Here is a 14,899-nt window from a genome sequence, read left to right as displayed (position 1 = left end):
ATTGTTTTAAATTGTGAGGTCATTGTATCTGTGAAAAAAAACTGAAAAAAGAAATTCAGTAAGGTTTAGGTCTGTTACATAACTGAATTCTGTATGACTGTAAACTGCATTTATTTTAGTTCTTACAGTAGACTGGTATACTCCCCATCAAAAGCCTTTTGAAATTATTATTCTAATAATAAAAAATAAATGTGTAAATATTGTTTCATTTGTGTCATTACAGTACTATCTTACTCATGGATGGGGGTTCAGGATGGTGAGATCATAGAACCAACCAGGCTGGGGACGAAGAGCATTTATTTATATTGTACACTACATTGTAGGCCCAGAGCAGTTCCACCTCCTATGACAGAGCTAACTTTCTTGACAAGCCTGTTCAGTCTGTTAGGATCCCTCACTTTCAGACCACACCCCCACCACACCACAGCATAGAACATGACACTGTATACCACTGTCTGATAGAGCATGACAATGTATACCACTGTCTGATAGAGCATGTCAATGTTATACCACTGTCTGATAGAGCATGTCAATGTATACCACTGTCTGATAGAGCATGTCAATGTTATACCACTGTCTGATAGAGCATGTCAATGTTATACCACTGTCTGATAGAGCATGACACTGTATACTGTAACGGTTCGAGTGCCGCAGGGCAAGGAGCGGGATGTACAGACTCTCTGGATGGAGACAGACATTTATTGAAAAACACAGAAGACAAAGGCACTCACATACAACGTAAATGGTTAACATGACTACACATACAACTAACATTAACGATGTAAGCATTTAACAAAGACAACATGATCATAAACATTAACACGAACATGAACATGATCAATAACTGACAATGAAGCACACTCCCACAGCAGTTTAAGCACACACAGGCATTACCAGACTAAACCATGTGCAGGTGTGTGCTAAGTACAAAGGCGTGGTTACAAACAAGACGATTAAGTCCCACTGCACACGGTGGCCCATACCACGTGACTAAAGGAGAGGGGAGCATTCTGTGACATATACCACTGTCTGATAGAGCATGACACTGTATACCACTGTCTGATAGAACATGACACTGTATACCACTGTCTGATAGAACATCACTGTATACCACTGTCTGATAGAGCATGTCAATGTTATACCACTGTCTGATAGAGCATGACACTGTATACCACTGTCTGATAGAGCATGACACTGTATACCACTGTCTGATAGAACATGTCACTGTATACCACTGTCTGATAGAGCATGTCACTGTATACCACTGTCTGATAGAACATGTAAATTTATACCACTGTCTGATAGAACATGACACTGTATACCACTGTCTGATAGAACATCACTGTATACCACTGTCTGATAGAGCATGAGACTGTATACCACTGTCTGATAGAACATGTCACTGTATACCACTGTCTGATAGAGCATAACACTGTATACCACTGTCTGATAGAACATGACACTGTATACCACTGTCTGATAGAGCATGTCACTGTATACCACTGTCTGATAGAACATGACACTGTATACCACTGTCTGGTATAGAGTATATGAGTAAATTCCATAAATCCCTCTGGATTACCATGTGACTGGGAGAATCACTTCCATAAATCCCTCTGAATTACCATGTGACAGGGTGTCACAGGCTATGGTGCTTGAATGACATAGCATACATTCCTTCAATTTGAAATATAATTTTATTTGCATTACCAGTGTAAGAATTTCAAGAAAAATGTAACAGGCGGCTTGCAGCACCAACCTTCCGCCAGCACCAACCCACATGCCGTTTAGCCTTGTTATCCTGATCACCCACAGGAGGTCACACTCCTATATAACAGCTTTGTACAGGCCACTCTGTTTGTGAAGCTTTGAGAGAAGAAAGGAGAAGATCATTCTCTTCCTATTGCAGGCAGTGTTCCCATGTGTTTCCCATCTTTTAGTTGTTTGTCTTTTGTTCTTGTCCTGATGGATTTTGTGAGAGAGAAAAAGTACTTTGTGATATTTTGTGGTGTAGAGTGGTTAGAGTTAAGGCCCAACACTCAAGCAAACCCTGGTTCTGTCTAAGTTGAATGGGCCTGATTTGTTTTTGTTTTTGCTTGGAGGAGACAGAGTTCACAACAGAAAGGAGAGTTTCACGAAAGACAGAGTTCACAACTTAGATGCAGAAAGACTGATTTGCATTCCATTATATTTTGGTTCCTGGGTGGCAAAATTCTACAACCTTGTGATAAGGTTATATGCAAGCTACAGTTAGCCTGTCATTGCGGCACTAGCGACCGGAGGGCACATCTTGAAAATATGCACTCAAATGAGGACGGCCTGATGTCTGCTAGCATTTTAATGCTAGATGGTATCTGAGGAGCGTTAGCTGAGTTAAACAATAACATAACAGAGGAAATGTGTGTCACAATTTCCCTTTTCTGGAGCTGTGTGTTCCCTAGTTCCACATTTTGTTTTATTTTCCCCAGTCCTTGATTTGTTATAGCTGTTTCTATATTCCCCTTGTTAACTGTGTGTGTACATACCCCGTGTTTTCTGTCAGCTTTGTTGATCATTGTTTGATGTCCCAGTGTTGTGTGTTAAGTGTCATGTCTGGCTATTTGACCCTGGTCTGTCCTCCTGTACATTATTATGGATTTGGCCTTAATAAATGTCACTGACCCTCACACTTGCATGCTTCTTTGCCTCATTGGGTTGATTCCACTATCATTTTTTTGTTAGTTTGTGGGGGGGGGGGTTTAAATAAAGGCTTTACAGTATAACCAGTATTCTAGTCTTATTTACCAGATGTCCCTGAGTGAACTGTTGTCATCACTCCATGTTACTCTGCCCGTTGCACCTGAACTGAAGTGGTAAAATACGGGTGGCTTGCAACGCCAGCTTTCTGCCACCAGAGAGAGGTCATGAGCTGGGAATTAATCAGTGCTTATAAGCCTGATCTCCTTCAGGTGGCCTCACCTGTATAGAACTGCTTCCCAAAGCACACGCTTTTGCTTCTTCGATTGTCAACCAAATATATTTTTGGAATTTCTTCATCTGATTGCTCTTTACAATCCACTCAAATGCCAATTGATAAAACCATGAGTGTTCCATATTTTTCATGTTTAATTCAGAAATAAATCAATTTACAGAAGAAAAATACATTTTTAAAAAATGTTTCAAAATGTCAACAGTCAGCATAACAGATGAATGACTGTATTCTGTCACATGCCATATTTCATAGAAATTGAGCAGATTTACTCACATGTAATAATAGCCTAATATAATTTCTCATAGCACATAACTTTCAAACACTACAGTGAGTTTGTGTTTTGAAAGCTGTAAGCTTGTTATCATTTGTGTACAAATGTGGTCCTTCGTATGGTAACACTGGTGTGTGAACATGTACAGTTATACTCGTAAAAAGTTTACTCAACTCGAAATACAATATACTCAGCTTGAAAAGTTGCCAAACTTTAGAACATAGTCGTACAGTCTCGCCTATCATTATGAAAACAATGTTATATTTTAGAGACCCTATTTTAAGACTCACCTAATTCAGTTTACATGTTGATTTTATAGGACTGTTGATCCAAACATGTCCACATGAATATCCTACCTCATGGATTTACAGCTCAATAAACAAATTTCAAATTTTACTTTGGCATTACATATTTGTAATTCCTAAAGAGCAATACACCTTTACCTCCTCCATGACATTCTATTTTAGTTTGTGTTGTTTACCAAAGCACAACCAACACATAAACATCCACATTACTGTTCAGTAATGAATATTATGTTACATCAACATGCTAAGCTACTGTTAGTCTGGTAGAATAATTTATAACATGGGTATGCACCTCTTCTCTATGTGTCCCTGATGTGTGGGTTTTGTGGGTAATGTAGTTCATCAGGTCATGCTGTTGCTCCTGCAACAGTGCAGTGGATGATAGTCAGAAGTGATAAAACAATACCCCCCACCCCCCGCCTTCTCCAAAGGCTTTATAACATATCTGAAGCTTGATGTTGCATTTAAATCCTAACATGGCTGGAGCTTTTAATGAAATTGCTTTTATAATATTTTAAACGTTTACATCACAGACAGTATATACAGCCTATGCTTCCTATGTACTTCTCATGAAACCAGCTTACCCATTAGATCATACTGGTTGCTTTTTTTGTTTTTTTCATTCCCTGCCAGAACCTGGACTAAAAATGCTCATGAATAATGTAGGTTTTCTGTCCACACATGAAAGATATGTATTAAGGTATATAATAACTAATGCACAATAATTAAAATTAAATAAAATGAACATTCCCATACTTACCTGTTTTGTGCGTAGGATGTCAAGGTTACCATCTGTTGTAATATGTGACAATGAAAAATTGTTTTACTATAAAAATGAAACATAAAAATGTAGTTTTCCAGGTATTTTATCATATATATTATTTCAAAAGTATATATTATTTGTAAGGGCAATATAATGACAGTTGCTTTCTACCCATAACAAAACACAGGCAGAATTAAATTTAAAATAAATTATTTATTTTTCAATAAGCAAATTCCACCTGGATTAAATTTCTTTCCAGACAAATCTTATTACTTCACTAAACTTTACTGAGAAAAAACTTTGTGTACAGTTTATGACTATCATCATACTGCACTTGTTTCAGTCACACTTTATCTCTTCATCATTGGTCAGTTTCTGCCCACCGAACCAATGTTGTCAGGATATTTTAAGTGGTGGACCACTTTCAACCCAGAACTTATATGAACACGTTGAAAAATTTCAGGAGCACTGCTGTGTCTGACATACCAGCACACCCTACCATGACTCTACCATGTCAGTGTCACTGCTGTGTCTGATACACTCATACCAGCACACCCTACCATGACTCTACCATGTCAGTGTCACTACTGTGTCTGATACACTCATACCAGCACACCCTACCATGACTCTACCATGTCAGTGTCACTACTGTGTCTGATACACTTATACCAGCACACCCTACCATGACTCTACCATGTTAGTGTCACTACTGTGTCTGATACACTCATACCAGCACACCCTACCATGAATCTACCATGTTAGTGTCACTACTGTGTCTGATACACACATACCAGCACACCCTACCATGACTCTACCATGTTAGTGTCACTGCTGTGTCTGATACACACATACCAGCACACCCTACCATGACTCTAGTGTGTTAGTGTCACTGCTGAGTTGAGAATGATTTGCCACCCAAATAATATCCACTAGCAGTGGTCAGAAACTGAACAGTTATGGGCTTAAGGGAGGCTGAGATGCTACAATAAGAAGACAGGCACAGCCGATGAAGTTGTCAGTGAGTGTATGTGCAGGGTGGTTGTTGTTCTGTGTTTACTTTTTTCTGTGTTCTGTGTTTACAAAATGCTTTCCTATTTCAGTAAATTCTGTCTCTATATAAACTGTATGTCTATTTTTTTCCCAGAACATGATAGTGATGAATGGGTCAAATATCTTTTTTAAAAAGAAATAATTTAATTTTAAGAATTCAAAATACAATAACGTGTAGGCCTTGTTATGTCTAAATTAGCTGAGCTTTATAAGGCAATACTTTACCCTTCATGTCTTTTCCGTTCTTCTGTTTGTTATAGATGATAAGAAGGGAACTGAGGAGAATCACTATCGCTGCACCAAACGCCACAGTGAGAGTGAATAAACCCACACAGTCACCTTAGAAAAAATGAGAACATTATTACATTTAAGTCAGCAAGTTTTGCCCATTAAGTTCAATTGATACACAGATATACACAGAAAACAACAAGGATATACAATGGGAAATGCACATCAATCCTACAATCTGGTGACTGAGTGTAAAACCAACTGTCTACTAATCCAAGAACAGGACAAGCATGCAAACTAGGAAAAGAGAAATGGCAAACCTTCTTTAGTTATGTTGATGCTCTCAGGTGTTTCATTTCTGTCTACAAAATGAATCAATATTTTTACAGGCTGAATAATCTAATATGGTAAAATGCAATGTTCTTCTTTGCTATTTGCATAAATATGCCTTAAATATTTAAAACCTAACGAAATGTGTGTTTCAAACATGTTTAGGTCTGCAGTGGTTTGACCAGTGTGTTATTTAAAAACAATGGCAATGTTCCTGGTTAACTCAGGTGGTTCAATAAATGCAGTACATGAGTAATGAAATATCCTCAGATTAGATTATTACCTTTGACATGTAAATATGTTGTGTTGCTAAAGGTTATTTTATCATTTAGCAGCAAACTGCAGTAATACAGTCCTCAACCAGTGATGGTGAGAGAGGCATTCTTGTCATTCACAGACATCACAGTTTGATTGTTTGGAGTGAAGAAGTAACAGTTTTTAGATTTGTGAGTTTTACATGCAACACTTTGTGGTACAGAGTTACTTGTCTGTTTGATCCAGAATATGGAACCTGAGCCATGCAGGCTGTGTTGGCACCACATAGTGACATCAACACCAGGTTCTGCTATCTGAGTGTTTTGAGAGTACAGAGACACTGGGAACAAACCTGCAACCCACAATGACAGTTTAGCACTGCTAAATAAACCCTGCAGATCAATCCCTGTTGATGAAACACTGCTGATCAAACACTGATGAAACATGATTGTCGTCAAACCATTCTTTATCGTTTGCATCTGTTAAAAAAGGTCCATACATCTATAACAAAAAGATCAATATTGGTTAACAGTAATCTTAGTAAGAAAGCTTAGTACTACAAAACATTAGACTTAAAATCTAAACTTTATATAAGACTGGCCAACTGTGTAACATTTCAGCCTAACCATCATACAGAAATCTTAGAAAATAAGAATGATTAGAAATCTCACATGTATGAAACGACCAAGCAAAGCTTATAATACAGTTCAGGGTTTTTCTTACAGTTGAATAATATCCTGAATGAACACTACTTACCTACACCACAGAGCAGCAGAGTCAGAATTGAACAGAAAGCCATTGTTGTATCTTATCAGAGCCCAGAGAAAGAGGAACTCTGTGTCAGATTAAGGTCTGCTGATCTATATGGAGGAGGTGTGGCTTTCACCACAGACTAATCTGTGATCGGTATATAAAATTAACACAATGATATATATCTGTGATGCACTTAATTCAATTCTATTTTACATAGTAGAAAAATATTAGTATAACAAAAAGCAGAAGACAGAAAAAATAGCATAAAAACTCAGTGGTATAAAATTGATGTACAATATCTATAAATTACACACTACACAGGAAAACAACCTTTTGTAATTACAATTTCACATTATAGTTATAATTAATTAATATTTTTAGAATCTCATTAGAAAGTGTACATTTACATTCTGGTAATTTTAATTTCCATTTAGGTTCTGATATTTTCTGATAACTAAAGACATCATGGGTTGTCTGAGTGATAGAAAATAAATTATATACTATATCTATAAATTACACACTACACAGGAAAACAACCTTTTGTAACTGCAATTTCTTTTAAAAGTTTTATTTAATTAAGATTTTTTTTACAATCTTGACATTAGAAAGTGTACACTCTCCTGGTAATTACATTCTGGTAATATAATTTCATTTGAAGTTCTGATTTGTTCTTTAACTAAAGACATCATGGTTTCGTATATTTTATTCCGATATACTGATACACCACACTTAATGGTAAAGCTCCATAGGCGTGGCTACTTACACTTACCCATTACCTCTCATACATAATGCCTTGGAACAACTCAGGGACGCATTATTTTACTAAACTGGATTTAAGAAGTGCCTACAATTTAATTAGGATTAAGGAGGGAGATGAGTGGAAGACAGCCTTTGTCACAACTAGGGGGCATTATGTGTACAGAGTTAGGCCGTATGGCTTTAGTGTCGCGCCTTCTGTGTTCCAGGCATTCATAAATGATGAAAATTTGTCACCACATATAAAGATGATATTCTTATTTATTCCCCAGACCTCACATCCCACATCCAACATGTAGGTTCAGTACTACAGTGTTTGATTGATAACCAGCTATTTGTTAAAGAGGAGAAATGCGAATTCCAATGTCAATCCATTTTGTTTCTAGGCTATGAGATCAGTCATAATGGTATAACAATGGACAATAGGAAGATTGAGGATATTTTCTAGTGGCCAGTACCCACTACAATAAAAAGATTACAGTTTCCTAGGTTTCACCAACTCCTATCATTGCTTCATTAGGAATATCAGTTGCATGGCAACCCTTCTTACTGCTCTTCTTAAAGGGGATACCGTAAAACTACGTTGGACTCGTGAGACTGAACAGGCCTTCAACAAACTTGAGAAAGGGTTCACTAGGGCACCTGTTCTAAAACACCTAGATCCCCTGGCCCCCTTTGTTGTAGAAGTAGATGCCTTTGAAGTTGGTGTAGGGACGGTGCTTTCTCAGAGAGCTGAAAATTCCAAGTTGCACCCTGTGGATTTTTATTCTCACAAACTCATACCGGCAGAGTGCAACTATGGCATTGGGGAGAAAGAGCTTCTAGCTATGAAACTAGTTCTGGAAGAGTGGAGACACTGGCTTGTTAACCTGGCCACACTCATCTCTGACAACTGGTCACCCAGCGGAGACCCGCACACTGCAACTGCTGTCTAACCAGTGTTGGTGGGGGTCACTGTCCAATGATGTTCTTAGATACATCTGTTCTTGCTCTATTTTCTCCCAATGTAAGACCCCCTGCAGGGAAGCTCATGCCCCTCCCAGTACCTGAATGACCCTGGACATACATAGCGATTGATTTCACCACAGTCCTGCCTGAATCTTTTGGACACACCACCATCCTCACAGAAATAGATCAGTTCTTACAGGGAATTTGCTTCATCCCATTTTCCTGTCTGCCCACTGCTTTTCAAATCACTGAATATCATAATGCCAAATCCCCTGACAGACTACAATACCCAGCAACCTGTTCATCACCCAGTCAACGACTCAACCAATTGGAGGCGTCCAATCAGATCAGTGTCACCACAATATTGAACTCACCTGTATGTCCTGATTATTGGATTATATAAGACTGTTTTTTTACTCCCAGTCTGCATTTTGGTCTGCATTTTTTGAACACTTGGGAGTGACCATAAGTCTTATATCAAGCTATCCTCCCCAGTCTAACGGCCAATGTTAGAGAATGAATCGGGAGGTGGGAAAGTTCATAAGAATTTATTGTTTCAACCATCCTATGGACTGGTCCAAATGTCTCATATGGGCAGAAATGTCGCAGAATTCACTTAGCAGTTTGATCACCAGTATGACTCCCTTTGAATGTATCCTCAGTTATCATTCTCCTGGACTCCAACTCAAATGGATGTCCCTGCTGTGGATGATTAGATGAGAAGCACCGAGAAGGTGTGGGAGGAAATGCACTGAGCGTTTTGTGCAGGTTTTACAGAAATACAAAGAGAAGGTGGACCGTCACTGAGAGACAGCCCCAGAATATCAGCCAGGAGACTGTGTGGCTATCCCCGAAAGACTTTCGACGCACAGGATGCTGTCGTAAACTCAGTCCATAGTCATATTAAAGATATTGAAGCAGATTAAGGAGGTTAGTACCAGCTCGACCTACCCTCTCATTACCACATCTCGTACACATTCCATGTTTCTCTGCTCAAACTTGTAATTGCAGCTCCCCTTGATGACGTTTCACCTGGCATCGATCCTCTTCCTTCCATCAAGTTTGATGGGACTCTTGTCTTTTCACCAGATCCTGGAGTCTAAGAGGTGCTTTATTTCCTGGGAGGGGTACAGTCCAGAGGAGCAGAGCTGGGTGCCAGCTAAGGACATCCTGGATGAGGGACTGTTTGCTGACTACCACGGGCGAATCCCGGAAAGATCTGCCCCTCATCCCAGGGATTGTCCTCACAGTGTGTCCTCTTTTGGACACCTTCCTGGTTATACAAGACTCTCTGAGAGGTTGAGTGAGTGTCCCCAACCTTTGTGCCTTGGTCGTCCCGGACTCCTTGCAGGGGAGTTACTGTCATCAAGCCACCCCAGTTCATAACTAAAACTGTTGGTGTATGCCCACGCTGAAGTAATACTCCGTGTGTGTGTGTGTAATACCAATATATGATTGAAACCTGGTAGAGTATGTTGTGCCCATATTGTCCTGGGACATCAAGTTCACAAGGGTTGTATGTGATGGGGTCGTTACACCAGAATTCTAGTGTTGTCTCAAAAGTTGTATTGTACTCACCTGTTTTCCATTATCTGCTTTTTAAACCACCAGTTATGCTACTCTATTGTCAGCTCTGTAGTCAGCATTACCAAGCTGTTTCTTGCTCTGTTGTCTCACTTGTTTACTGAACTTAGTGTTCAGTTTTCTGTCTCTGATCCCTGTTTAGCCCTTTGTACTTGTGCTATTTTGCTCACTGTCATTACTGGTGTTTTCATCCTGCTCTACATTTTGGTTTACTCTCTTCCTTGTCTTTTTGTGCTGCCTTTTGCTATTAAATTTTTACCTGAATATGGATTGTCCTTGTTTTCCAGTCTCATCTGTTACAAAATGTATACATACATATTAACATGGTATTTGTTAATATACAGTGAGTTAAATGTACTGAAGGCTTCCACAAACACAGACATGCATGCTTGTTGCTGTTCTTTAAACATGTTATATAATTATCTCCAGATTTCTTTTTATATTTTTATTTATTGTAAAATTATTTGAATGCATGTATTATTTTACATCATTGTGTGTTTGCTATGTAAATTGAAACAAATGACACAACTAATGTGGAATGTGAAAGAGTTATTCTCCCTCTAAGCTAATGTTTCCTGTCCCTTGCTCAACAGGAAGTGATAGCATACTCACTTACACCACTTATTTAAGATGTGTTGTAATCTGTTTGAAAATAAAATGAGTGAAAATGATTTGTTTTTCCCCTGGTGTTACCTTCACTGTTCAAAAAAGCCAAACAAAGATCTGAAAACTCAAATGACCTCCTTGCACACAAAGCTAATAAGCAACTTTACCTTTTGTCCATTCTACTGCTGTTACAGAGACTGATTCTTAGTAACTGAACCACATCAGAACATAATTTTGTCATTTTTCTAATGATCCAGATTGAATGTAAGAGACATATTCTCATATCTGCTTCCATATTGCAAAAAAAATAAAATATTCATACACAAAGGAAGTTGAAAAATGGAATATATGTAGTTATTTGAAAAAGAGATTTTTTATGAAGGCAACATTGTAATGCTGCTCGCCCGAGTGTAGCAGGGCCAAACACACAGAATTCCTCGTTCATGAAAGACATTTATTACCATTAAACATGGACAACACAAGTGGCACTGACATACAACTACAAGGGTGAACATTATTAAACATTTAACACTAGAGATATACACTTAAATATGAAACTGTGGAAACAAACAGACGTTACGTGCTACAGCTACTGTTTACATTTACGACTCACAAAGAGACATAGCTAGTGACAATAACCAACAAAGCGAGCACACGGACAGGAGTTTAAATAGACACACAAGACTTTAACATTAAACCTTATACTCGTGTGTGCATTCCCGGGGGGCGTGGTTACAAAAACAGACACAGTACATTTGTGGATCCCCCTGCACGCGGGGGGCCGTACCACGTGACTGTAGGGGGAGGAGCGGTCCGTCACAAACATCACTTTGTTTATTCTCCAGTGACATGAATTATACAGCACTATGAAGCCTTAACTACTTACACTTATTGGAATCAGTTGCTACAAAACTCCCTTGTTTTCTGACATCCTAATAGTCAGCCTATAAGTGTCTTTAACAAGGTGTGACCTCAAAGAATAAAAAATGATCTGGTAATGGTATGATGTGGTGTTTTAACATAATGTAATCTTAGAATCTATGTTTTATGTACACAAATATATTCTAAATGCACTGTTCTCATCTATTTGTTTATGTCTGTTTAGAAAAGCAACCTAGAAAAGGTATTTTCACTCAGTGGGTCCCACCAGTGAGACAACATGTGAAGAGTTTAACTAGCCACATGGAAATCTAACTAATATTACCTAGTCCATCTCTCTATCATTGTGATAGCCGTGGAAAAGAGAGATAGTCCAGCTAAAGTTATGTCTTCTGAAGACTGATGTCCTTAAGCAATGATGAAAAAAGAAGTGAACTGAACTTGGTACAAACAGGTTTGTGTGGTTTTACTGCAGTGAGGATGTTGGTGGACAGTCTTGTGGTTGGAAAAAATGACCAGCAATGGCATGCATGCACAGACAGATGCAAACACACTCATATGGACTCATGTAAACACACACACACGTCAATGAACTCATTCAGAAATACACACATGCAAACACACTCGTATGAACATATGTGGGCATACACACTCCAATGAACAAATACAGGCGCACACACACACACACACACACACACACACACACACACACACACTCTTATGCACACATGCAGGCATACACATGCAAACACTTACATCTTGCGTACAGAATAGGATTTCATTCATGTCATTGCATTTATGCATTTTGTTTTATTTATTTTATAATTGCCTATGGAACAAGAAGTGAAACACACCAAAACACACACACACACATACTCACACACACACAAATCAGAGACAGTAGGACAATGACAGCGCCATGATTAGTCATTTATTCCTCCATGATAATTGGTTACTGAAGTGCTTGTTTGTGTATTTAGAAGATATGACAGGCTGAACTCTAATAGAAACAATGACATCATCATCATCAAGATTTATTATCAGACATGGAGCCCACAGGATTTCCCAAGAAAGAAACACCTCCAAACACACGGCCAATAAACACCACCTTCATATCCTCTCCCTCCTGTTTTCTATATGGAGACAATAGAGAATGTACTGACCAGCTGTCTCACAGTCTGCTACGGGAACCAAACTCAGACTGCAAGTCCCTAGAGAGGATTGTGAGAACAGCTGAAAACATTATCGGGGTCTCTACCCACCATCACCACCTCCTACCACAAGCTCTGCGTCCACTTGGTGTTCTGCTTTGTTAATGATTCATCTCTCACAGTCTCTCCACCCCTTTACATTAATTAATGTTAATAATCTACCATATTGTCCCTCCACAAATCTCATACTGAACACTACTGAACATAATTTTTCAGTGACAGACATGCTGAAATGCCACACAAGCAGCCATTAAGCATAAATTATAGTACTATCTTTACGCAGGGTGCCCAGTGTGTCACTGTCCTTGTGCTTCATGTACTGTGTATGTATTGACTGTATTTCCTGCTTGTCCTACACTCTTCTCATAGTGTTGTGTAGTGAATTTAGTTTCTAGTCCTGTGTAATGTGCTGCAGTGCTGTTACGGTGCACCATGGACATAACATTCATTCAAATGTAAACAGCCTCACAGTTTGGTTACCATGGTTCCATGCAGTTATATATATTATATATAAACACTCTCAACTAATCATAGAAAATAAAATAAAATAAAATACTGAAAATACAGAGACAGTGTTTTGATAATTTGCTGACTGCAGTCTGTGTTCTGACCTTATTTTATCAGATGTTCTAGAGTGAAGGACCATCATCATTCAGCATCATACTTATCACTGACTGGAAAATAAAGTTGAAATGTGGTTTTGATGTGGCAAGGGGTCTGAAAATAGGTCAGGTACTGTGGACTGGTGAACATGTTGTACTGCTAAAGGTCGTGTGGTTAGGCTGCACAAAGCTGCACAGATACAGTCCTGAATCTGTGAGGTACGCTGCAGTTATGGCGGGGGAAGTAGTTCTGATGTTCACAGACATCACTATTCTATTATTTTAATAAAACGTAGGTGAAAACTACACTGCCTGGCCAAAAAAAAAAGGTCACACTCTAATATTTCATTAGACTGCCTTTGATTATGGCACGCATTCGCTGTGGCATCCTTTCCACAAGAAACCACTGAAGTTCCTTGAATTCAAATTGCTCCTTGGTGAGCAGATGATTACTCAGGTCATGTAGGAATCTCCAGTGAGAGTGAAGATGACACTCCCCACATCAAAAGTGGAAAACTCACACAAATGCAGCTCTGAGACACTATGAGGCCATCCATCTCCCAAAGATGGTGGATGAAACACATGCATCAATGTCTCGCCTGTCTGGTTGCAACAGCAAAACGTATGTGATGTGTACAAAGTGCAAGATCTTCCTCTGTGTTTAAAGACAGGGAATTGCTTTTTGAAATATCGTACTTCATAAACATAACTCCATAATATCAAAATACAAACACTAGACATACACTAGAAAAGAGTTACATATAGATTAGCTCAGCTGTTGGTATTTTTCTTCATAACTATTATGACAACTTGGTATTTTCTTTGGGATTGATTTACTGTGATTATGATTCAGTTTCATAGGTAGTGTGTTCAGATGTCCAATGTAGTGGACACATTTTAAAAAATAAAAATGTTTTCAGTATTCTCATTACCTTCCAAACAATTGGGGAAGTAAAAAAAAGTCAGATATGAAGAAGTCTTATTTTTTGGAAATTCAAACCTTCCCCTTTTTTTTGGTTAAATCCACTACATTTATAAAGATCACTTTCTTAGCTACTCATAAGATTTCCTAATGTGGGAAGCTGGATAAAATATAGAGCAATATTGTGCAAATAGCTAATCAGGAAAATCGGCCCACAGCCCGAGCTAGGACGCAGGGACACCCATGTGTCCGTGTTCAGCCAGCGGGAACCCCTCAGACAGCCTCTGACCTCACCGCCCCTGGCCGTTAGATATTTAGACACGATACGTAACTTTAACTAATCAGCCCGTCATAAATATCTTAGCCATGTTAGCGCCTGGCCTGTATAAGAAAAGCTAGCTAGCCTAGCTAAGCTATCCTAGCCAGGAAACTGAAAGTAACGTTTACTCGGAACTCTGCTGAATA

General features: G+C 38.7%; 1 protein-coding gene and 1 long non-coding RNA gene across 5 annotated transcripts in view; one reads left to right on the top strand and one right to left on the bottom strand.

Moving 5' to 3' along the window:
- The window catches only part of LOC118241364 (NACHT, LRR and PYD domains-containing protein 3-like), a 520,672-nt gene that overhangs the window by 46,868 nt on the left and 458,905 nt on the right, over window positions 1-14,899 (top strand). The gene's annotated exons all lie outside the window — the stretch shown is intronic.
- LOC118241389 lies at window positions 1,482-6,984 on the bottom strand. 4 transcript variants are annotated; one of them, XR_004776035.1, is made up of 5 exons: window positions 6,202-6,984; window positions 5,909-5,950; window positions 5,586-5,699; window positions 4,308-4,339; window positions 3,140-3,908 (listed from the first exon to the last, which is right to left on the bottom strand). It is a non-coding gene; the product is annotated as an uncharacterized LOC118241389 (long non-coding RNA). The 4 variants fall into 4 exon arrangements; XR_004776034.1 differs by adding an exon at window positions 1,482-1,962 and having other exon boundaries at window positions 3,840-3,908; window positions 5,586-6,984; XR_004776033.1 differs by having other exon boundaries at window positions 5,909-6,984.

This window comes from Electrophorus electricus, chromosome 5 (genome assembly GCF_013358815.1).
Source record: "Electrophorus electricus isolate fEleEle1 chromosome 5, fEleEle1.pri, whole genome shotgun sequence".
Lineage (NCBI taxonomy): Eukaryota > Metazoa > Chordata > Actinopteri > Gymnotiformes > Gymnotidae > Electrophorus > Electrophorus electricus.
This window is presented reverse-complemented; position numbering and strand designations above follow the sequence as displayed.